The sequence below is a fragment of the Pteropus medius genome, unplaced genomic scaffold, assembly GCF_902729225.1.
Source record: "Pteropus medius unplaced genomic scaffold, Ma_sr-lr_union100, whole genome shotgun sequence".
Taxonomy (NCBI): Eukaryota; Metazoa; Chordata; class Mammalia; order Chiroptera; family Pteropodidae; genus Pteropus; species Pteropus medius.
The window spans coordinates 1509502-1533865 of NW_024349798.1; the positions used below are offsets into that span (position 1 = coordinate 1509502).

At 37.4% G+C, this 24364-nt stretch overlaps 1 non-coding gene and 1 pseudogene across 1 annotated transcript; both read left to right on the forward strand.

Moving 5' to 3' along the window:
- The first annotated feature begins 12092 nt into the window (after positions 1-12092).
- Positions 12093-12211, forward strand: LOC120620698 (5S ribosomal RNA). Its single transcript, XR_005657955.1, has one exon. It is a non-coding gene; the product is annotated as a 5S ribosomal RNA (ribosomal RNA).
- A 7781-nt stretch (positions 12212-19992) lies between these two features.
- Positions 19993-20111, forward strand: LOC120620728 (uncharacterized; annotated as a pseudogene).
- The last annotated feature ends 4253 nt before the right edge of the window (positions 20112-24364 follow it).

Sequence of the window (24364 nt, forward strand, 5' to 3'; positions counted from 1 at the left end):
TTGTTTTGCCTCCACTGTGGCCTTTTGGAGAAAGGCAAAAAGATAATCTCTCCCAAAGCATACCTAACTGAAACAGTAGCTTTCTTAAACAAAACAAAAAACCTCAGATTCAGAAACTGGAAGTGTGAGTTTGAGCACACCTTAGATGAAATGTAGCAGTTTTTGTAAAAACAAACCCAAATGCACAAATGCTTAGAAGTATCTTTCCAGCCAAGTTTAAGCAAATTTAAATGAAAAAAAGATAGTGTTTTGAAAACAAACTCTGAAAATAATTTCTCAAATTTAAGTTTGAGCTTATCTACCTGAAACCCAGTAATTACTGTGCAAGCGAACAGATACAAATGTTCACAAAATTAACTTTTCACGGTGAGTTAATTGTACAAAGGTAGCTGAAACAATAGTCTATGAAAACAAGATCAGATTCAAGAGTTCTCAAAACCAGCTCCCCATCAAATCTAGGAGATAAAGACAATTACTGTTAAACTCCAGTCTAAAAGATTATCTCAAAAATATGTTCAGGCAAATTTGAATGAAATAAGAATAAAGCATTTGTTGTGAAAATTAAGTACAGATTATAAATTCTCAAAACTTCCTACCATGAATTTGAGCAAATGTAGCTGACACAGCTGTTTTGTGAAAGCAAGCTCAAATTCAGTCTTCTCAAATGTAACCTCCCAGCATCAGTTTGAGGAGAATTAAATGGAAAACAGTATTGGCTCTTGTGAAAATAACAGGTTCATGAGTTAGCAAAAGTTGCTTCCCAACTTGTGCTGGCCAAGATTCAAGCCCACTATAGCCTCTCCTACCGACTAAAACTAAAAATTGGAAAAAATAGAAAAAGTTACCTGAGGACTCTGGAAAATAAAAACAGAGTAGGGAGGGGAGTCCTAACTTAAGCAATCCATACAGAGGTGTTTCTTGGTATTTTTACTTTTTCATGGCTTTTACCTCAGATCAGGCTTCAAAAACCCAGAAAGAACCCATCTAAGCTCTGGCCAGACGACCTGGGAAAAGAGACCCTATGAACTGGAGAACAGGAATTTTTTTTTCCTTTTTTCCCCTCCTGACCTTCCCTCTAGGACAGGTGAATGTTGCAAGACTGTAACAATTTGGTTCTGGCAGCTAAAACTGGGCAGAGGAACCAGGAAAGGACACTGTCTGAAGAAGGGTAATCACCATTTAATTTTTCTTTTCCTGTTTGGCCCAAGCGTGGCCCTTCTGTAGAGCTGTATCTGTAGTGGTGGTACAGGCAGCTTAAACTTCTAAAGAATCCTACCTTTCTGAAACAAAATTATTCATGAGTGGATTTCAGCAGAATCTCATATTTCCAACATAATATTCAGTATGTCCAGGATACAATCCAGAATTACCAGGTGATCAGTTCTCAAGGAAAAAGTAAATAGATAGATGCCAGCCCATAGCAAAAGTGTAGAACAACTATTATAACAGTACTGCATGAAATAATATAAACACCTTAAATGGAAAGATAGCTCTTATTAGATCCTCAATGAAATAACAAGCAAACTAAATCTAACGCCATATTAAAAAGTTTATACACCATGATCAAATGAATTTATCACAAATGCAAGGGTGCTCAACATAAGAAAAATGAGTCAATGCAAAATACCACATTAATAGGACAGAGTTGAAAAACCCATATAATCAGGTGAATTGATGCAGAAAAGTCATTTGACAAAATCCAAGACCTTTTCATGATAAAAACACTAGAAATAGAAGGCAACCTCCTTAACATGATAAAGGACATTTCTGAAAAACTGACAGCCAACAACAACAAAAACTCAGTAGTGAAAGACTGAAAGCTTTTCCCCCAAGATCAAGAACAAGACAAGCATATCCACTTTCACCATTGCTATTCAACATTGTACTAAAAGTTTGAGCCAAATAATTGTACAAAAAGAAAGAAAAAGGTATCCAAATTGGAAAGGAAGAAATCTCTATTCACAGATGCTAAATATAGAAAATCTGAAAGAATCCACAAGAAAACTAGAGCAAACAAATGAATTCAGCAAAGTTACAGGTACAACATTAACATGAAAACTAATTGTGTATATATCAAAGGACACAACAAGGTGAAAAAGCACACAAAATGAGAGAAAATATTTGTAAATTATATCTGATAAGGTGTTAATATCCAGAATATAAAAGAATTCTTTAAAACTCAACAACAAAAACAATTTAAAAATGAGCAATAAGACTTGACATTAATCCAAAGACACAAATGGCCAATAAGCACATAAAAAGAAGCTCAAAATCACTAATCATCAGGAAAATGCAGATCAAAGCCATAATAGGATACTACTTTACACCCATTAGAATGGCTACTATCAAAAAGAAAATGAATGTAGGTGAGGATGTGGAGAAATTCGAACCCTTACACATTGCTAATAGGAATGTAAAATGATGCAGCTGCTGTGGAAGAAAGTTGTTCGTCAAAAAGCTAAACAATTACCATGTGGTTCAGCAATTTCATTCTTAGGTATGTACCCACGAGAATTAAGAATGGGGGACTCAAATTGATATTGTACACCAATATTCATTGCAGCATTTACAATAGCAAAAGATGGAAACAACTCAAGTATCCATCAACAGAAATGGATAAATAAAATGTGGTATATTCATGAAATGGAATATTATTAGCCTTAGAAAGGAATAAAGTTCTAGTACATGCAACATTGTAGATGAACCTTGAATACATTATGCTAAGAGAAATAATGCAGACAAAGGACAAATACTGTATGATTCCACTTATATGAGGTATCTAGAACTGGCAAATTCATAGAGACAGAACAGAGGTTACCAGGGGCTGGGGCAGGGAGAAATGAGTTATTGCTAATGGTTACAGAGTTTCTGTTTTGGGTAATGAAAGAAAAAGTTTTGGAAATAGATTGTGATGGTTTCACAACATTGCAAGTGTACTTAATGCCACTGAATTGTGTACTTTAAAATGGTTAAAAATGACCAAAATCCAAAACATTGATAACACAAATGCTGGCAAAGATGTGAAGCAACAGTAAATCTTATTCATTGCTGGTGGGAATGCAAAATGGTACAGCCACTTTGCAAGAGTCTGGCAGTTTTTTAGAAAACTAAACATATCCTCCAGCAATCATGGTGTTTATACTCCTGAGTATTTACCCAAAGGAGTTGGAAATTTCTTTCTACACAGAAACCTGTACATGTAGCTTTATTCATAATTGCCAAAACTTTGAAACAACCAAGCTCCTTCAGTAGATGAATAGATAAAATTGGTACATCCAGACAATGTGGTACACCGGAATTACTCAGCACTAAAAAGAAGTTTACTATCAAGACATGAAAAAACAGAAGTAAATGCATGATTCCTAAGTGAAAGAAGCCAATCTGAAAAGGGTACATATTGTTCTATTCTAACCATGACATTCTGTAAAAGGTAAAACTATGGAGACAGTAAAAAGATCAGTGATTGCTAGGGCTCAGAAGGAAAGGAGGGATGAATAGATGGAGCACAGGATTTTTAGGGTAATGAAACTACTTACTCTGTGTGATACTGTAATGGTAGATGCATGTCATTATACATTTGTCCAAACTCACAGAATGTATAACACCAGAAGTGAACCCTAATGTAAATGTGGACTTTGGGTGATAATGATGTGTCAGTGTATGTTCATAAATTGTAATAAATGTACTACTTTGGTGGGGACATTGATAATGAGGGAGGCTGTGCATGTGTAGGAGCAGGGGGTATAATGGGAAATATTGGTACCTTCTGCCCAATTTTGCTGTGAACCTAAAACTACTCTTAAGAAATTAAGTATTTTTTTTTAATGGTAAACTTCATCTAATGTATATTTTACCACAATAAAAAGTGGATCAAAGACATAAATACAGAACTTAAACTGTTAGAAAACACATTGGGAGAAATCTTTGTGACCATGAGCTAATCTTTGTGACCATAATACTAAAAGCACACTCCATTAAAGAAGTGATAAATTGGGCCTCATCAAAACTGAGAACTTTTATTTTTCAAAAGCCACTGTTAAGAGAATGAAAAGACAAACTACAGAGTGAGAGAAATTTGCAAATCACATATCTGATGAAAGACTTACCCAGAATATCTAAAGAACACAAAACTCAAGGAAACATCCCAATTTAAAAATTGGTAATAGGTTCGAGCAGACACAACACCAAAGAAGATATATTGATGGCCAATAAGCATATTAGAAGGAGGCTTGGCATCATTGGTTATTAGGGGAATGAAAAATAAAACCATGAGATACCACTGCACATCTATTAAAATCTCTAGAGACTGGCAGACCTGTTTTTGGATGGGGGTGGCTACACAGCCCAAACCTTTGCTCCAAAGACCACATGGTGTGTCTAGGTCAGGCAGAGAGAGAGGCTAACAAATGTCAAACTTGGTTTGAGGCCAGGCTCCGGGGCTACAGGAGGCATAGAACGTGGTAGGAAGGGGCACGCAGTCCAAAGTTGTGGCAGGCCCACCGATATACACAACCTGAGTGATATTTCAAAGAACACCTTTTTTTCTAACTATGAAAGTCACTCTTACTGTGGAAAACTTGGAAAATACTAGAAAGTGTAAAGATAAAAAGTCATGTAATTTAAAAATAAATTCATATCTCACTACCCATAGGAAATAATCACTGTTAACATTTTGGTGTTTTTTTTCTGGTATGTACATATTAATTTATTACCAGATTGAGATCATTCTGTTTATTCTGCTTTTTTTTCCCTCCCCGGACATAACATGAGCTGTTTTCTAAATTCCAGCTGATCTTCTGGTTTGAGAGGTGAGAGGGCATAACTGGCCAAAGGAAAGGCCTTAAGTCATCTGAGTTCAAATTCCAGCTCCTTTTCTTACAAGGTATTGCCTTTGGGCAAATCATTTCCCCTTTCCAAGCCTCAAGCTTTTTCATTTGTAAAAGAGAGAATCATATCTCTTTATTGTAGGCGCTGTGTAATATAAATGAGATAGCATGCTGTGTGTGAGTTCGGTTCCACATACAGTGAAGGGCTGGTGTTGACATTTGTACTTCATCACATCTTCAGAAGGATGCAGTGTTAAGATGGGGGCCCTCATGGGAGGGAGGTGATTACATGGTGACCATAACTGACACTTATGGGGCCCCTTGTAGAGCCGCATCAAGTGCCAGGCTAGAGGATGTGGAATGTAACCCAATGATGACCAGTTTGGTGTTGCTCTGTGCCGCCAGGAGTCCACAGCCTAAGTAAAGGGAGAGAAGGCACAGACTGTTGCAAGTGTGGGAACCAACCTGCCCTTTGAGGCTTTCTTCCACTAACCTGCCCTGGGAGTCACTTCCTTTCTCAGGACCCTACTTTCTTCACCTCTCAAATGAAGAAGATAGTTTTCAAAAGATGAAAACAAAAATTGTTTCAGTGCCCAGTATGTCTCATTATCTAATTTTTATTTACTTTAAAAAATTATTGAAGTGAAAGTAACCATTTTAAAGTGAACGAATCAGTGGCACTTAGTATATTCACAATATTGTTCAGCCACCATCTCTATCTAGTTTAAAAACATTCCCATCATTCATTAGCATTTTCTCAACCCCTCAACTCCTAGTAACCACGAATCTGCATTCTGTCTTGATGGATTTATCTATTTTGGATATTTCATATCCTTTGTGTCTGGCTTCCTTCACTTGGCATGTTTTAGAGGTTCTATCCATTCTGTAGCATTTATCAGAATTTCATTCCTTTATTATTGAATAATATTATATGTATATACTAGAATTTTTTATCCATTCCTTGATGGACATTTGGGCTGTTTCTACCTTATTGTACCTAATTTTATCCATTATCTTTTTTTATCCTCACCAAAACCCATTTTTAAAAGGAGGAAACCAAGGCTCAAAAGGTCAAGGATTCCCCAGAGAGCTGGGGGGAGGTGGGGCAGGGCAAAGCCCAGAGCTGGCCTCCTCACATCATTATCATGTCATGGTGAGGTCTGAGTTTTTGATGAACTCTGATGGAGGTGTGGCCTGAGTAATGAGAGACGGCTGACCAGGGAAGCTTTCTTGGAGTATATGGCATCTGAACCATATTCCCTTTGAAGGAGAGATAGAGCCCCTCCCTCCAGGTCTGCCGAGCCAGGATGGCTAAGAACCCAAGCCAGCAGGTGGGATGGATCAGCAGGAGGGTCTTGGTACACATATGAGTATGTTCTGTTGACCTCTGGGGAGCAAGCCACGGATCTTTTCGGGAGAATTTCTGACCTGGCTATTAAGATTCCTTTGGAATGAATCACATTCTTTTTAACAGGTAACCTTGTTTCCTTGAGACCTGGGGATACCTACCTTTGGGACTGATGTTTTACTTCCCAGTCAGTTTCTTATTGGGATTCAGGGGAGATTCTCCTTTGTTCTAGTCTAGGAATCACAACTAATGCCTACAGGGGCCAGTAATAAGTAAGTAATGCAACAGAACAAGATCAGTGAGAAAGGGCAACGATGTTCAACTAAGAGGCAATAAGGAAATGTAGAACGTGAATAAAGAGTTTATACCCTATTTCAGGAGACAGCCCCTCAGAACATGGGCCCAGTGTTGCCAGAGCTGATTTTTCAAGAGGCAGAAATCTGGATTTTATTGTGAAATCTCCTGATCTTATGTTGCTTTTTATAAAACACTTTACTGATCAGCACTTTGAAGGACAAACAAAACATCTGCTATATGTTCAGCCCCAGGGCTCTCAGTTTGTGAGCTCTGCTCTTATCACAGTTATTAAGTGTCAATGAAGTGTTCAACCACAATTTATTGAGGATTTCATGCAAGCCTTTGTGGAAGGCATTAGGGAGAGTCAGTGATGTCATTCATTCAAACATACATTTATTGTGTACTTTCTCTATGCTAGCCCCTGATCTGGGCCCCATGAACACATATGAACAAGTCTCTTAATTAAGAGACCAGGGAAAGGAAGTGCCACCTCAGTGCTCTAGAAAACAGACCCTTTAGTCAGAAGAGAAGAGAAAGATATTGTGAGGATAGTCCAGATGGTTGTCACAAAGCCTTTGGTCCCCTCTTCGGGACCAAGGAACTCTCAGATCCAATCACCAGGCCCCAAGTGCCCCCAAGTTTGAGTGCGAACAGGTATATTTTTCTGCCTTTTAGTCCTCCCTCTGACATTCTTGACCTAGGATCTGTCTTAATCCTCCGGGCCCCCTTTATTTCCCTGGGGGCGCTATTCCTTCACAAAACACAGTGCAGGGTCCACTCATCTCTTCCTATAGAAGCAGCAGAAGGCCACATCACAGCAGCTTCTGTGACTTCAGCCAACCCTCCCTATCCTCATAGCCCTCTCAGCCTCCCCTACCAGCAGGGTTTCATAGTCTCAGCACTCTCTGTAAACAGAATCCCTTGGGAATCTTTTAAAAATACTGATGATTCAACTATTTATAAGAGACATAGTTATATTCAACGACACAAATAAGTTGAAAGTAAAAAGAAGTTATACAAGAGAAAGTCGGAGTGTCTATGATGTCAGACAAAACAGACTCAGAAAAAAATTGTCACTAGAGACAAAGGACATTTTATAACGATAAAAAGGTCAACCCATTAGGAAGATATAACAATTATAAACATATAAGCACCTATGACATTAGAGCCCCCAAAATACACGAAGCAAAAATTGAAAGAATTGAGAGATACAGACAATTCAACAATAAGAGTTGGAAATGTCAATACCCCACTTTCAATAATAGATACAACACTAAAAATCAATGCGAAAATAGAAGACTTGAATAACACTATAAACCAACTAGACCTAACAGGCATTTACAGAACACTCCATCCAACATCAGTAGAATACACATTCTTCTCAAGTACATTTGGAACTTTTCTCATGATAGAATGTACATTAGGCCATGGAGCAAATCTCAATAAATTTAAAAAGATTAAAATCATGCAAAGTAAATTCTCTACCCATGATGGAATTACATTAGAGATCAAGAAGAAAAGGAAATTTCGGGAATTCACAAATATGTGGAAATTAAATAACATGCCTAAATAATCAATGGATCAAAGAAGAAATCACAAAGGAAATTAAAAAGTACTTGGAGGTGGAAGAAAACAAAAATACAACATACCAAAAGTTAGAGAAATCATTTAAAGCAGTACTTAGAGGGAAAGTTATAGCTGTAAATACCTACATTTAAAAAAAAGAAGAAATATCTTAACTCAATAACCTAAACTTCTACCATAGGCTATCAGAAAAAAGAGAAAACTAGACCCTGGGCAAGAGGGAGAAAATAATAAAGACGAGCAGAAATAAAACTAGAAATAGAAAAACACTAGAGAAAAATCAATGAAACCAAAAAATCTTTAAAAAAAATCCACAAAATTGGTAAAGCTTTAGATGGATTGACCAAGGGGGAAAAAAAAGAGGACTTAAATTACAAAACAGGAACAAAAGAAGAAATCACTACCAGCAGTACAGAAATAAAAAGATTATAAGGGAATATTATGAACAGTTGTAGGCCAACAAATTAGATAACTTAGATGAAATGGATACATTCCTAGAAGAACCAAAATGAACTCAAGAATAAATATAAAATCTGAAGAGATCTATACCAATTACAGACATTGGACATTTTTCATAAGGAAAATTCCAGGCCAAATGACTTCACTGTGAATTGTACCAAACACTTAAAGAAGAACTAATATGAATCCTTCACAAGCTCTTCCAAAAATCAAAAGAGGAGGGAGAAAGATGGCAGAATATAAAGCTTCAAGAATCCATCTCCCTACCTAGACAGCAATTGTACTGGCACAATCTGTCTGATGTAATTATTTTGGAACTCTAGAGTCTATTGAAAGCTTTCAACTTCTAGGGGAAGGCTTGGGTGGTACATTGCATTTAATTTCAGTCTATTTCAGCTCTTAGCTTAGCAGCAGCTACCCCTACCCCACCCCCCAGCCCTGTGGCAGGCAGCAGTGCACATGTTCCTGGAGCAACTTGCATGTAGCTTGCAGGAGCCAGGTTGGGCAATAAAGACCCTGTTTTTCAAATATGGGGGAATCTGTGTTCTTATCACTCATTGGTGCTTCTGACCATGAAGTGCACACACAGAGGCAAGCAGCTATTATGTGTGCACACGCGCGCGTGCACACACACACACCATTGTTGCAAGCCCCTCTCTCTCTGGCTGAAGCAACTTCCAGAGGATTTAAAAGATAATTATCTTTTTCCCCTTTTATTTTTCTCTTTTTCCTCTTTTGGGAGCCAGACATTAAAGATGAGGACATTCAAAAGCAACCACATATTCAGGAAAAATTAGAAACTCACCTTGGAATCCCAGGGAAAGGTGCAGGATCAGAAAAGACCTGAGGAGACCTTAAATTTACACCTCAGGCTGATTCTAAGCACAGAGATGGCATATAGCAATCAAAAAACAAAAATAGGATATGGTTCCATAGTGTAGCAGTTAGCACGTTTGCTTTACATGCAGAAGATCCTGGGATCACGCCCCAGTGGAGCCACAGTCCATGGTCTGTGGCCATCTCACCCTGAACAAGCCTTATGTCTGATCTTGGAAGCTAAGCAGGGTCAGGCCTGGTTAGTACTTGGATGGGAGACCACCTAGGAAGACCAGATGCTGTAGGCATAAATAATAATAATAAATAATAAAAAAATAAAAATTAAAAACAGCAAACTCTAGGGAAGGAGGAGAATGTGATTTCCAGTTACCACATTATTAGATTCAAAGGTCCAGTTTCCAACAACAACAGAAAAAATCACGAGGAATTAAAGAAACAGTGAACAGTAAACTGGTCCATTCATGGGAGGGAAGAAAGAAAACAACCAAAACTGCCCCTGGGAAAGACCAGATGGAAGACCTACTAGACAAAGATTTTTAAATAACTGTCTTCCAGATGCTCAAAGAACTAAAGAAAGATGTGGGGAAAGTAAAGAAAATGATGTATGACCAAAATGGAAATATCAAAAATGATAGAATCTAAAAAGAACCCAAGATTAAATTCTAGAGCTGAAGAGTACATAACCGAAATGAAAAATTTATTAGAGGAATTCAAAGGTAAATTTGAGCAGGCAGAAAAATTAATCATAAAATTTGAAGATAGGACACTTAAAATTATTGAGTCGTTAGAATAGAAAGAAAAAAGATTGAAGAAAAGTGAATAGAGTCTAAGGGACCTTTGAGTCGTCATCAAGCAGACCAATATGTGCATTGTGAGAGTCTCAGAAGGAGGAGAGATAAAAGGACACAGAGATTATCCGAAGAAATAATGATTGAAAACTTGCCAGATTTGATGAAAAATATGAATATAAACATCCAAGAAGCTAATGAACTCCAACTAGGATGAATTCAAAGAGACCCACACCAAGACACATTATAATCAAGAAAGACAAATACAAAAAAAGAATCTTGAATGCTGCAAGAGAAAAGTGATTTATCACATACAATGGATTCTCAATAAGATTATGAGCCAATTTCTCATTAGAAACTTTGGAAGCCTGAAGGTGGGATGAGATTACTACTAAAAGAAAAAAATTACTAAAAGAAAAAAAACTCAACCAAGATTTCTATAGCCAGCAAAACTGCCCCTCAAAAGTTGGAAAAAATTGAGACATTCCTAGACTTTTAAAAAAGCTTAGGGAGTCTATCCCCACTAGACCTGTCCTGCAAGAAATGCTAAAGCGAGTCCTGCAAATTGAAGTGAAAGGACATGAGACAGTAACCTAAAAGTATATGAAAAAATACAGATATCAGTAAAGGTTAATATATGAGCAATTATAAAAGCTAGTATTAACAGTGGTTTGTAATTCCACATTTTGTTTTCAACATGATTTGAGACTAATGCATTTAAAAAGCAATTATTAATTTGTTTTTGGACCATAAGGATGTAATTTTGTGACATCTATAACTTGAAAGGAATGGGAATGGAACTGTAAAAGAGCAGAATTTTTGTACTTTAGTAAAGTTAAGCTAGTATACATCAAAATGAGTATTCTAACTTTATAATGTTAAATTTAACTTTACAGTATTAAATCAAAACAGTAAGAGGGGCGGAGATGCGAAATGGGAGGGCTATTTTGGCTGTAGAGCCACCTCCCCCACCTGAGGAAGGAGGGGTCCTGGCCACACACTGGGCTCCCGAGCCCAGGGTTCTAGTGCCAGGAAGAGAAGTTCCCACAACCTCTGGCTGTGAAAACCAGTGGACATGGCAGCTGAGTGAGACAAAGGCCTGTGGGAAGTGGATACCTCCCTCTTAAAGGGCCCATGCCCGGCCTTACTTGCTGACAGACTTGCTCACTCTGCGCTCCAGTGCTGGGGAAGCTGCTCGGGGGGTGCCAGGAACATACGGGGAGGCACTGAGCTGTCGAGCTTCAGGACAAGGGCTGGAGGGGCAGCTGACTCCTGGACAGAAGTAAAGGCAGAAGCCATTGCTCCTTTGTTGAGCCTTCCCTCCTTCCAGCCTGCACGTGCAGGTGCCATCAAACTGGGTAACACAGGTCACTCCACTCAGAAAATACCCTGAGACTCCGGCTCTCCCAACTTGTGGGCCCACCCAAGCCACTTCCAGTAATTTATTCCATATAAATGAGCTGTCTTGGCTCCTGCTGTGAACTTTCATAAAATCTCTCAAATGCCCACAAAACCCAAAAAAGCAGCATCTGGCTTCAGCGTGCCCCATACCTCTTGTTGTGAATCTCCAAGGCCCGCACCAGTGGCAGCTGGCCTTGCTTTCTGACTTGGTCCCTTGAGGCACCTATAAGCCCAGGACAAGTGACAGCCATATGTGGACTCTTACCAGGTGACCCCAGAGGTGCACAGTGGTGGCTGAATTCGGGCTGCAGCTGGACCCCTCCCAGATCTATGCCAAAGGCCCTTCAGCACACCAACTACATAAAGCCACTCTATTAAGACTGGGAGACTTAGGAACCCTACCTAATACATAAAAACAGACACATGGAGGCAGCCAAAATGGGGAGATAAAGAAGCATGTCCCATTTGAAAGAACAGAACAAAGCTCCAGAGAGAGTTCACCAAAATGAAAACAAGCAATATACCAGATATAGAGTTTAAAATACTGGTTATGTCTACAGCCATGCCACCCTGAATGCATCCGATCTCATCTGATCTTGGAAGCTAAGCAGGGTCGGGCCTGGATAGTACTTAGATGAGAGACCACCTAGGAATACTAGGTGCTGTAGGCATTAAAAAAAAAACTATAAGGATGCTCAAGGAACTTAAAGGAAGAGTAGATGAACTCAGTGAGATCTTTAACAAAGAGATAAAAAGCATAAAAATGGAGATGGAAAACATAATAAGGAGTGAATCAGAGATAAAGAATACAATATCTGAAATGAAAAGTACATTAGAGGGAATCAACAAAGTGGGTAAAATGGAAGACTAAATCAGTGACATACAGGATGGGGTAGCAGAGGACACCCAATCAGAACAACAAGAAAAAAAAATCCCCCCAAAATGAAGATAGTTTAAAAAGCCTCTGGGACAACGTCAAACTAACAGCATTTGCATCATAGGGGTACCAAAAGAAGAAGAGGTACAAGGAATTGAAAACCTATTTGAAGAAATAATGATGGAAAACTTCTCTAACCTGGTGAAGGAAATAGACATGCAACCCCAGGAACTTTGGAGAGTCCCAAACAAGATGAACCCAAAGAGGCCCACACTAAGACACAGGTTAAGTTCCAAGAGAAAATCAATTAGTTACATACAAGGGAATGCCCATAAGACTGTGAGCCAATTTCTCAACAGAAACTACGGGCCAGAAGGACTTGGCGCAAAATATTCAAAGTGATGAAAACCCAGGACCTACAACCAAAATTACTGTAACCCAGCAAAGTTATCATTTAGAATCGAAGGTCAGATAAAGAGCTTCCCAGACAAGAAAAAGCTAAAGGTTTTCATCACTACCAAGCCAATATTACATGAAATGTTGGAGGGCCTTCTTTAAAAAGAAGAAAAAGATATGTATCAAAAATCTAAATAAAGAGTGGCAATAACGACATATCTATCAGCGGGTACTTCAAATGAAAAGGATTAGATGCTCCAATCGAAAGACAGGGTAGCTGAATGAATAAGAAAACAAGACCCTTACATATGCTGCCTACAAGAGACTCACTTCAGACTAAAAGACACAGAGAGACTAAAAGTAAAGGGATGGAAAAAAGATATTTCATGATGGACCTAGAGGGTAGTGTGCTGAGTAGAGTAAGTCAGATAGAGGAAGACAAATGCCATATGACTGCACGTTCAGATGGAATCTAAAGAACAAAATAAACAAACAAACAGAAACAAACTCATAGATACAGAGAACATTTTGAGGGTTACCAGACAGGAGGGAAGGGATTAAGAAGTACGAACTGGTAGTTAGAAAATAGTCATGGAGGTAGAAAGTATAGCATAAGAAATATAGCCAATAATATTATAATAATTATGTCTGGTGTCAGTGGGCACTAGATTTATTGGGGTGATCACTTTGTGAGTTATATAGATGTCTAATTACTATGTTGTACACCTGAAACTAATATAGTATTTATATGCCAACTATAACTGAAAAATAAAGTTATTAATTTAAAAATATATGAAGTAAAAACTGACAGCATTAAAGGGGAAAATAGACAATTCTACAATAATAGTTGGATATTTCAATACATCACCTCAATAATGTATAGAACATCATACAAAAGATAAGTAAGGACATAGAAGACTTGAACAACTTAATAACTAGATCTAACAAACATATACAGAACATTCTACTCCACAACAACCGAATACACATTCTTCTCAAGTGCATATGGCACATTCTCTAGGATAGACCAATGCTACACCACAAATTAAGTCTCAATAGATTTTTAAAAGTAAAGTATCTTCTCCAAACACAACAGGATGAAGGTAGAAATCAATAACAGAAGGAAAACTGGAAAATTCACAAATTTATAGAAATTAACATTGTTAAAAATGCATTAAAAAATCAAGATAAATTAGAAAATACTCAGAGATTAAGGAAAATAAAAACATAACATACCAAAATTTATGAGACATGGTGAAAATATTAAGAGGGAAATTTATAGCTATAAATCCTTACATTTTAAAAAAGAGTAATCTCAAATCATCAACCTAACTTTACAACTTAAGGAACAAGAAAAAGAAGAACAAACTGAACCAACTCAAAGCTAGCAGAAAGAAAGAAATAATAAAGGTTAGAGCAGACATAAATGACAGAGAATAGAAATACAATAGAGAAAATCAATGAAGCCAAAACCTGGTTCTTTGTAAAGATTAACAAAATTGACAAACCTTTAGCTAGATTGTCTAAGAAAAAAAGAGAAAATTCAAATTACTAAATTCAGAAATGAAAGTGGAGATACTGCTACCAATTCTACAGAAATAAAAAGGATGATGAGAGTACTATGAACGATTTATGCTAACAATTTGAAAGAGTTAAGTGAAATGGACAAATTCCTAGAAACACAAAACCTACCAATGCTGAATTGTGAAGAAATAGCAAATCTGAATATACCTATAACTACTGAGGACATTGAAACAATAATAAAAAAAGTCTCCCAACGAAGAAAACTTCTGGACCTGCTGGCTTCAATGGTAAGTAAATTCTACCAAATATTTACAGAAGAATTAACTGCAATCTTCATCAATTTTTTTCAAAAAATTGAAGAGGACAGAATACTTCATAACTCATTCTATGAAGCAAGCACTGCCCTGATACTAAAGCCAAACAAAGACACTACAAGAAAGGAAAACTATAGACCAATATCTCTTATGAATGTTGATGCAAATTCCTGGACAAAATATCAGCAAACCAAATTTAAAAGCATATTAAAAGGATTATATGCTACGACCAACTAGGACTTATTCCTGGAATGCAAAGATGGTTCAATGCTTGAAACTCAATCAATGTAATACATTACATAAAAAGAATGAAGGAAAAAGTCACATGATCATCTCAATTGCTGCTAAGAAAGCATTTGACAAAAATTCAACACCGTTTTATGATAAAAACTAGGAAAGAAACTACTTCAATATAATAAAAACCATATATGAAAACCCACAGTGAATAACATGGGTCAGTGATGAAAGACAGAAAGCTTCTAAGATCAGGAACAAGGCAAGAACGCCTGCTTATGCTACCTTAATTCAACATTTTGGAAATTCTAGCTAGAGTGATTATTATAGTTATAAATTATTATAACTGTAAAAAAGAAATAAAAGCCATCCGAAATGATAGGAAGAAGTAAAATTATCTCTGTTTGCAGATGGCATGATCTTATATGTAGAAAACCCTAAAGATTACAAACACACACACACACACATACATATTGTTTGAACTACTAAACAGTTAATAAATGAGTTCAGTAGCATTGGAGGATACAAACCCAATATGCAAAAATAAGTTGCATTTCTATATACTAACAATGAACAATTTAAAAAGGAACTTTTTAAATTAAATTTATAAAATTCCTTTTATAATAGCATCGAAAAGGAGGTAAAAGACTTGTACACTTAAAAGTACAAATTATTGCTGAAAGAAATTAAGAAAACATAAATAAATGGAAATACATCTCATGTTCATGCAATATGAGTTAATATTGTTAAGATGTCAATACTACCTAAAGTGATCTACACATTCAATGCAATCCCTATCAAAATTCCAACTTTTTTTTCTTCAGAAATAGAAAAATCCATCCTAAAATTCATATGGAATCTGAAGGGATCCCAAAGAGCCAAAACATCTTGAAAAAGAACAAAGTTAGAGGACTCACATTTCTTGATTTCAAAACTTACTATAAATGGACAGTAATCAAAACAGTGTGGTAAAAGCATAAAACAGATGTATAGACCAATAAAATAGAATGGAGAGCCCTAAAATAGACTCTCGTATGTATGATCAATGATTTTTTCTCCTTCTTTAATTCTCCCCCACACTTCCACTCCTGACGCATGGATGTTGCCCTTTCCCCTTAAAAACTGGATCTCTGAGGGCAGGGCATCTCCTCCCACACGCTCGAGGTGTGCACCCAGGGCCTGGGGCACCCGGGGTATGGTCTGTGGCTCTACTTGGGGCATGAACCTAGAACCTTCTGCGTGTGAAGCAGGCATACTAACCACTACACTATGGAGCCACTCCCTGGTTAATGATTTTTGACAAGTGTTCCAAGACCATGCAATGGAGAAAGGGCAGTCTTTTCAACAAACTGTTCTGAGAAAACTGGACATCCATGTGCAAGATAACAAAATTGGACCCTGACCTTATATCATATTCAAAAATTAACTCAAAATAATTTTAAGACTTGTTCTTATTGCTGCATGTACTGCAAGAATGACCATTCTCAACAAATAGACTGTCGACATTCCAGAAAATGTAGGCATCACTCTGAAGGGATGCACAGTTACCGTTAAGGGCCCCAGAGGCACCCTGTAAAGGGACATCAATCACATCAATGTAGAACTCAGTCTCCTTGCAAAGAAAATGAAGAGGCTCTGGATTGACAAATGGTGGGGAAATAGAAAGGAACTGGCTACTGTTCGCACTATCTGTAGTCATGTACAGAACACAATCAAGAGTGTTACATTGTGCTTTCGTTGCAAAATGAGGTCTGTGTATGCTCACCTTACCCATCAGCACTGTTATTCAGGAGAATGGTTCTCTTGCTGAGATTTGAAATTTCTTGGGTGAAAAATACATCCACAGTGTTCAGATGAGGTCAGGTGTTGCTTGTTCAGTAGCTCAAGCCCAGAAAGATGAGTTAATTCTTAAGGAAATAACATTGAACTTTATCAAATTCAGCTGCTTTGATTCAACAAGCCCCAACAGTTAAAAACAAGGATATTAGAAAGTTTTTGTATATTATCTGTGTTTCTGAAAAAGGAACAGTTCAGAAGGCTGATAAATAAGGTCTAAGATATCCAGCTACAGAAAAGCCAAGATGTCAGAAGATTCCTCAGACTTATCTGTGATATTTTAAAGGTACAATAAAAGTTGTGTATTGAGAAAAAATAATTTTAAGACCTAAACATAAGAACCAAATTTATAGAACTCTTAGAAGAAAACATGGGAAATATTCACAATACTGTGTTTGGCAATGATTTCTTGGATATGACACTAAAAGCACAGGCACCAAAGAAAAGTAGGTAGACAGGACTTCACCAAAATTATAAACTTTGTGTATCAAAGGTCACTATTAAGAGAATGAAAAGGCAACCCGCAGAATGGGAAAAAGATTTGCAAATCATTTATCTGATAAGGAATTCATATCCAAAACATATAGAGAACTCCTAAAACTCAACAACAAAAACAAACAACCCAATTAAAAAATGGGCAAAGGACTTGATTAGACATTGCTTCAAAGATGATATACAAATGACTGATAAGCACATGAAAAGATGGTCAACATCACTAGGGATCATTAGGAAAATGTAAATCAAAACCACAATGTGATACCATTCACATCCATTAGGATGGCTACTATTTAAAAACAAAAACAAAAGCAGAAGTAGAAAATAGGGAGTGTTGGTGAGTATGTGGAAAAATTGGAACACTCATGTATTGCTGGTGGGAATGTAAAATGGTGCAGCCATTGTGGAAAACAGTATGGCAGTTCCTCAAAAAGTTAAACATAGAATTACCATATAATCTAGCAATTCCATTTCTAAGTATATACCAAAAGAAAAGAAAAAAGAAAGAAAGAAAAAGAAAAAGAAAAAAAAGAAAGAAAAAGAAAGAAAAGAAAAAAAAGCAGGGACTCAAAGAGATATTTGTACATCCATGTACACAGCAGCATTATTTACAGTAGACAAAATATGGCAACGACCCAAGTGTCCATAAATAAATAAATGAATAAACAAAATGTGTTACACACACACACAATGGAATATTATTCAGCCAGAAAAAGGAATAAAATTCTGACATATGCTTCAATACGGATGATCCTTGAGAACATTATGCTAAGTGAAATAAGCCAGTCATAAAAAGACAACTGCTGTATGATTCTGCTTAGATGAAGTACCTAGAGTATTCAAAATTATAGACGCGGAAAGTAGAATGGTGGTTGCTAGGGGCCTGGAGGGAGGGCAGAATAGGGATTTAGTGCTTAATGGGTACAAAATTTCCGTCTGGCAGGAAGAAAAGAGATCTGGAGATGGATGGTAGTGATAGTTGCATAACAATATGAATGTATAATACCATTGAACTTTACAATTTACAATAGTTATAATGTTAAAAAAATAATAATGAGGAAACACAATCCAACTTATGCTATGAGACCAGTTTTACCCTAGACACAGACATCGCAAGAAAAGGAAACTACAGAGCAGTATCCCTTATCAATATAGATGCAAAAATCCTTAAAAATATGTTAGCAGACAGAATCCAGCATCATATAAAAAAGATTATATTCCATTCTGTCGCTGTAAAGAGCTTGAAAGTCATCACTCCCATTCTCACGACAAGAAAAGAAAAGCCAAATAAACTGAAAATTAACAACTCTTCTTAAATCCATCAAAGAATGGAGGTCAGAGATCAAACTAACACTTCGAAAACTGGAAAGACAGGCAAATACAGAGAATCACAATTTACCAAGCATAGAAGCAACTGGAACCAGGAACTGGTAGGAAAACTTAAACTGTAATCTATAAACTGCTAGAGGCTGAGTGTGGACTAGCTTGAAGTTTAATTCCTAGAGGCTCAGTCTTGGTTGCGGGGGAGGGGCACTCCTACACTGGGTGACTTTTACCTCTAGGAGCTCACCAAGTTTTCATGATGAAAACTGGATAAAAATTCCCTCCTGCTTCCAGGAGGAACAAGAGAAAAGTAACAGAATGCCCAGAGCATTCTGTTCTCTATCTGCCCTCAAGGGAAACCACTTTACCAGAGCCTAAACTATGTTGGGGAATGGAAAGACCCAACTTAAGCCCTCTCTGACCTTCCTGTCTCATCTCAATGTGGGGAAAGCTGAGATCTTATAAAGAACACAACCAAGGCACAGACCCAGTAAAATATTGAAACCAAATCATAGAATTATAGACTACTTCCCCTCCCACCATACCTTACCACTACATCAGAAAGGCTCCAGTATAACAGGATTACAGCTGAAAGGACTGCAAGGCTCAGACTCTATTTTAGGAGTTTAGGAGTTCGAAAAACAAGAGGAAAGACTGCCTCCCCATCCCCCAAAAAAAAGGACACTCAAGAAAATTGAAGGCTTGGACACCTACAACTACAGCAAGCAATAAACACAGCATAACTCCTGAACACAAAACCTTACACTAAAGGCCTGTGTATTTCAGTTTCATTAGCGAATACATCATGTCTGGCTTACAACATCATGAGGCAGGATAGTTAGCCTAGGGAAGTTCCTCCTCTCCTCCAGGATGTGGCTCCGGAATTTTTCCTTAGTCCTTTACTCAGTCCTTTCCCTGTGGCTCTGGAATTTCTCCCTTGTCCTTTATTCAGCCCTCTCCCTGTTTTGATTTCAGGTGTGAAAATTCAGGCATGATAAACAAGCCAAGGCCAAGAGACAAGGTAGATGGTCTTGGACTGCCCCCTCCCCTCCAAGGTAGCATGGAAAACAAGCCAAGACTGGGAGCCAGGACAAATGGTCTTGGGACACCTCCACCCCCCAAAAAACAGAAGCTCATAATTCAGACAGCTTGGGGCAGACTCTCCTAGAGTTTGCCCACACTTTAAAGTATGTACCTTAAAGCTTTGCGCAGTGGCAGGATCGTAACCAATGAGGTTTATTCAAGCATAATTATTGCTAGTTAAAGTGTGTACTTTGCTTTAATAAAACTTGTGCTTTCCTGCTTGCTGTTTGTCACGTCCTTAAATTCTTTCTAGCAGCTTAAGACAAAATCTGATCACCAGAGCTCCAGGTCAGGGTCCCTGTTTGGATTCCGCCTCATCGAGCTCTCTGGCATCACTAAGATTATAAGGCATGTTAAAAGGCAAAAAACAGTCTATGGCCATGCCACCCTGAACGTGCCCGATCTCGTCTGATCTCGGAAGCTAAGCAGGGTTGGGCCTAGTTAGCACTTGGATGGGATTCCACCTTGGAATACCAGGTGCTGTAGGCATTTAAATTAAAAAAAAAAAAGAGGCAAAAAACAACAAAACAAAACACAGTCTGAAGAGACAAAACAAAGAACTAGACTCATATGTAGTAGAAATCTTGGAATCAGATCAGGAATTTAATGACTATGCTAAGGGCTCTAATGGAAAGAATAGATGGCAACATGCAATAACAGGTAGGTAATATAAGCAGAAAGATTGAAACATTCAGTAAAAATTAAAAGAAAATACTAAAACCAAAAATACTTGATGAAAATTAAGAATACCTTTGACGGGTTCATCAGTAAACTGGACACAACAGAGGAAAGAATCAGTGAGCTTGAAGATATATTTATAGACACTTCCCAAAAAATGTAAACAAAAAAATTATGAAAAAAAAAGAGGAACAGAATATCCAAGAACTGTGGGACAATCACAAAAGATGTAACATACGTGTAATGGGAATACCAGAAGGAGAAGAAAGGAACAGAAGAAATATCTGAGAATTTCCCAAAATTAACAACAGACATCAAACCACAGATCTAGGAAACTCAGAGAACACAAACCAGGATAAATACCAACAATTCTATACCTAGACATATATTGACACTGCAGAAAACCAAAGGCAAAGAAAATCTTGAAAAGCCAGAGGAAATAAAACACCTCACAAACAGAGGAACAAGGATCAGAATTACATTAGACTTTTATTCATAAACATGCAAGCAAGAAGAGAGTGGAGTAAAATAGTTAAAGCACTAGGGGGGAAATCCTACAATTCTGTATCCAGTAAAATTATCCTTCAAAAGCGAAGGAGAAAAACGGTTTTCTCAGACAAACAAAAACTGAGATAATTTGTAACCAGTAGATCTGCTCTCAGGAAATGTTCAAAAAAGTTCTTTAAAATGAAGGAAATGATATAGGTCAGAAACTCAAATCTCTGTTAAGAAAAGAAAGAATGTTAGAGAAGGAGTACATGAAGGTAAAATAAAACCTTTATGTTTTTTATTCTTAATTAATCTAATAGAGAATTTTTGTTCAAAATAATAATAGCATCAATGTATTGAGGGATGACAGCTATGGAGAAGTAAAAGAATGACAACAATGATACAAAAGGATAGGAGGGCGGAAGTGGGAATACTCGGTTATAAAATACCTGCATTATCCGTGAAGCCATATTTGCAAATGGGCCTAGATTAGTTGTGACTGTATACTAAAAAGGCTAGGGAAATCCTAATACCAAAACCATTAATACAGGAAAGAAAAACTATAGGCCAATATCTCCTGAACATAGACGTAGATACTCTCATCCAAATATTAGTGAATTGAATCCATCAATGTTTAAAAAGAATTATACATTATGATTTATTCTAGAGATTCAAGCCTGATTCAACATTTGAAACTCAATTAATATAATCTATCACATCAATAGGATAAAGAAGAAAAATATGATCATGTGATCATGTGATCATATCAACAGATGCAGAAAAGGCATTTGACAAAAACCCGTTCACTCAGCAAACTACAGAGAGGAACAAAAACCTGTAGCTAACATACTTAATTGTGAGAAACTAGATGCCTTTCTGCTAAGACTGGGATTTAGGCAAGGATGTCCCTTCTCCCACTAGTAGTCAACATAATACTGGAAGTCCTCGCTGGTGCTATAAGACAAGAAAAAGAAATAAAATGTATACAGATTGGGAAGGAGTAAAGCAACTGTCTTTGTTGCAGATGACGTGATTATCTATATACAAAGTCCCAAAGAGTCAACAAAAAACTCTTAAATAAGAAATGATGTAGTGCCAGATGGGTGCTGGAGTAATCAAGAGGATCATTTCATGGATTGTATAAATGTCTAACTTTTTAAAATTTTAAATAAAAAATAAAATAAATGATGTCCACTCTTACCACATCTATTCAAACTAGAGTTTCTAGGCAGGGCAATAAGATGAGTTTGAGAAGAACTGATGTTAATTCTTCTGTTAATGTTTGGTAGAACTCACCAATGAAGCCATCTGGTGCAGAGCTTTTCTATGTTGTGAGGTTTTTCATTAGTGATTCAATCTCTATTCGTTATAGGTCTATTCAGATTTGCTATTTCTTCATGATTCAGTTTTGTTTGATTTGTGTTTCTAGGAATTTGTCCATTTCATCTAGCTTATCCAATTTGTTGACATACAGTTGCTCATAACACATTCTCTTCTCGAGAATTTGAAATTATAATATCAAGCTGATTCTAACTTATGCTGCCTCTTCCTCCCTCTTTCCTTCCTCGCAGTTCTATATCTTTTCTCCCTATCTCTTATTAGCTACTTTCCATTTTTCAGCCTTTCTGGCCCTTCACTCATCTTCGACTTGTCTCTTTTTCTTCTTTCCCCGACTTCCCTTTATCCGTCCTTCCCTTCCAGGTTCCCACTTCCAGATATACCCAGAGCTTCACTCATGGATCCATGGAACTTCTTTGCACTGCACATATGTTCTTTCAGCATAAGGGCTGTCATTGGTCTGGTTTATTCCAGATACACTGGCATGCCCCAGACACATTTTGGCCTAATTTCTAGAAGTAGAGCAGAAGGAAGAAGAGGAGAACGGTTCTAACAAGGCCTTTCTTTCAGATTTTATTCCCTATTGATACCCCAAAGCAGTATAAGAACTCCACGGTTCCAGCGGCATTTTCAAGACATCGATATAACCAGTAAGGAACAGCACATTGAGACCTTCTTCTGGGTCACTGGTAAGGAAGCATCCCCATACCCACTCCTTCTGGTTTCTTTCACATTTTTCTCTGAGTCCTCTTAATTACAGTCAAAGGCTCTATTTCCTCAACCTACCTTGTCCCCAAGAGAAGATATTTCTTGGGGCTGACCACTCTCAAGCTTTCAGATCCATCTTTCTATCACCCTCAACTGACCCATAATCCCACATCCCCTGAGGTGCCTGCATCTGAGATAGAAGATTCCAGACGAATGGGTGGAAATGTTTATAATAATATATTCTTCCTCTTTCTCTTTTCACACTCCTCTAGCTGCTATCCCACCCCATTCCCTTGTTCGCAGTCTAGGTATTTTCAAGGGAGACTACCATTCTTTTCTGACACTTCAAAGGTTTCTATGTACTAGGGGTCCTCCAGGCCTGGTGGCTGTGGAATGGTAAGGACTACCTAGTGACCGATGCTGGATTCTCCAAACAGACCTGGATGATACCTCTGACCTGGAATTGCTCTAAGCCTGACCCTATAGCCCTAAGATAAGGAGCTAACTTTATCTTTCATGTGGTCCACCCTGGGGCATACCTCGAAGCAGATACTGTGATTGAAGTTCAGAGAATGTGCAAAGCAGTTTACAGAGCCTGCAGATGAGGTTAAAGAAGGTATGGAAAGGTCAGTGAAGAGTTCAGAGAAGGTACAGAGCATGGAAAGGAGAGATACAGGAGAAGGTTATTGAGAGAAAGTCTACATGAGGAGTTTGTAAGATAACAAGTTTATTTTCAGCTTCTAATTCTCCTCTGGCCTATAAACATGAGCAGTCAAAATTTTATACTGTAAAATGTATCCTCTCAGCTCTGATCCCAGCTCTAGCTTTTATCTTCTCCTTCCTGTACTCTGGTTTCTCTTCAGATCGCATAAATCTTTTGCCTTTTACTATCTTCTCCTTCCTTTGCTTTATTGCCAGATTTACAGAGAACAGTCTCCACGTGCTTAGCTAGCTCCATCACTCTTCTCGACCTCCCACTGCCATCAATTTCACCCCTTCATGCCTATAAAATTGCTCTCCAAATTGCCACATCAAAATTCAGAATTGTTAAAACTCCTTGATTCAACCCACACTTATTGAACTCTTTGTGGACCAGGCACTTGACCTGTAGCAGTGGTTCTCAAATTTTTTGTCTCAAGTGGTTCAAATTTTTTATACTCTTAAAAATTATTGAGGACTCCTATAAACTTTAGGTTATGTGGGTTATAGCAATCGGTATTTATCCCACTGAAAATTAAAATTAAAACTAAGATGTTATTTAAGTGTTAATTTATCATTTAAAAATGCCAATATAAAATAACTACATTAACGTAAATAATATAGTTTAAAAAAATAACAACTATATTTTAAAAAAACAAATTTACTGAAAATAGCTTGTTTTACATTTTTGTAAATCTTTTTAATGTTTGGCCTAATAGAAGGGAACTGGCTTCTCATATCTGCTTCTGCATTCACTGTGGCTTGCTTGATTGTGTTGTTCTGGTTGAAGCTTACAAAGAAAATCCAACCTCACTCAGATATGCAGATGA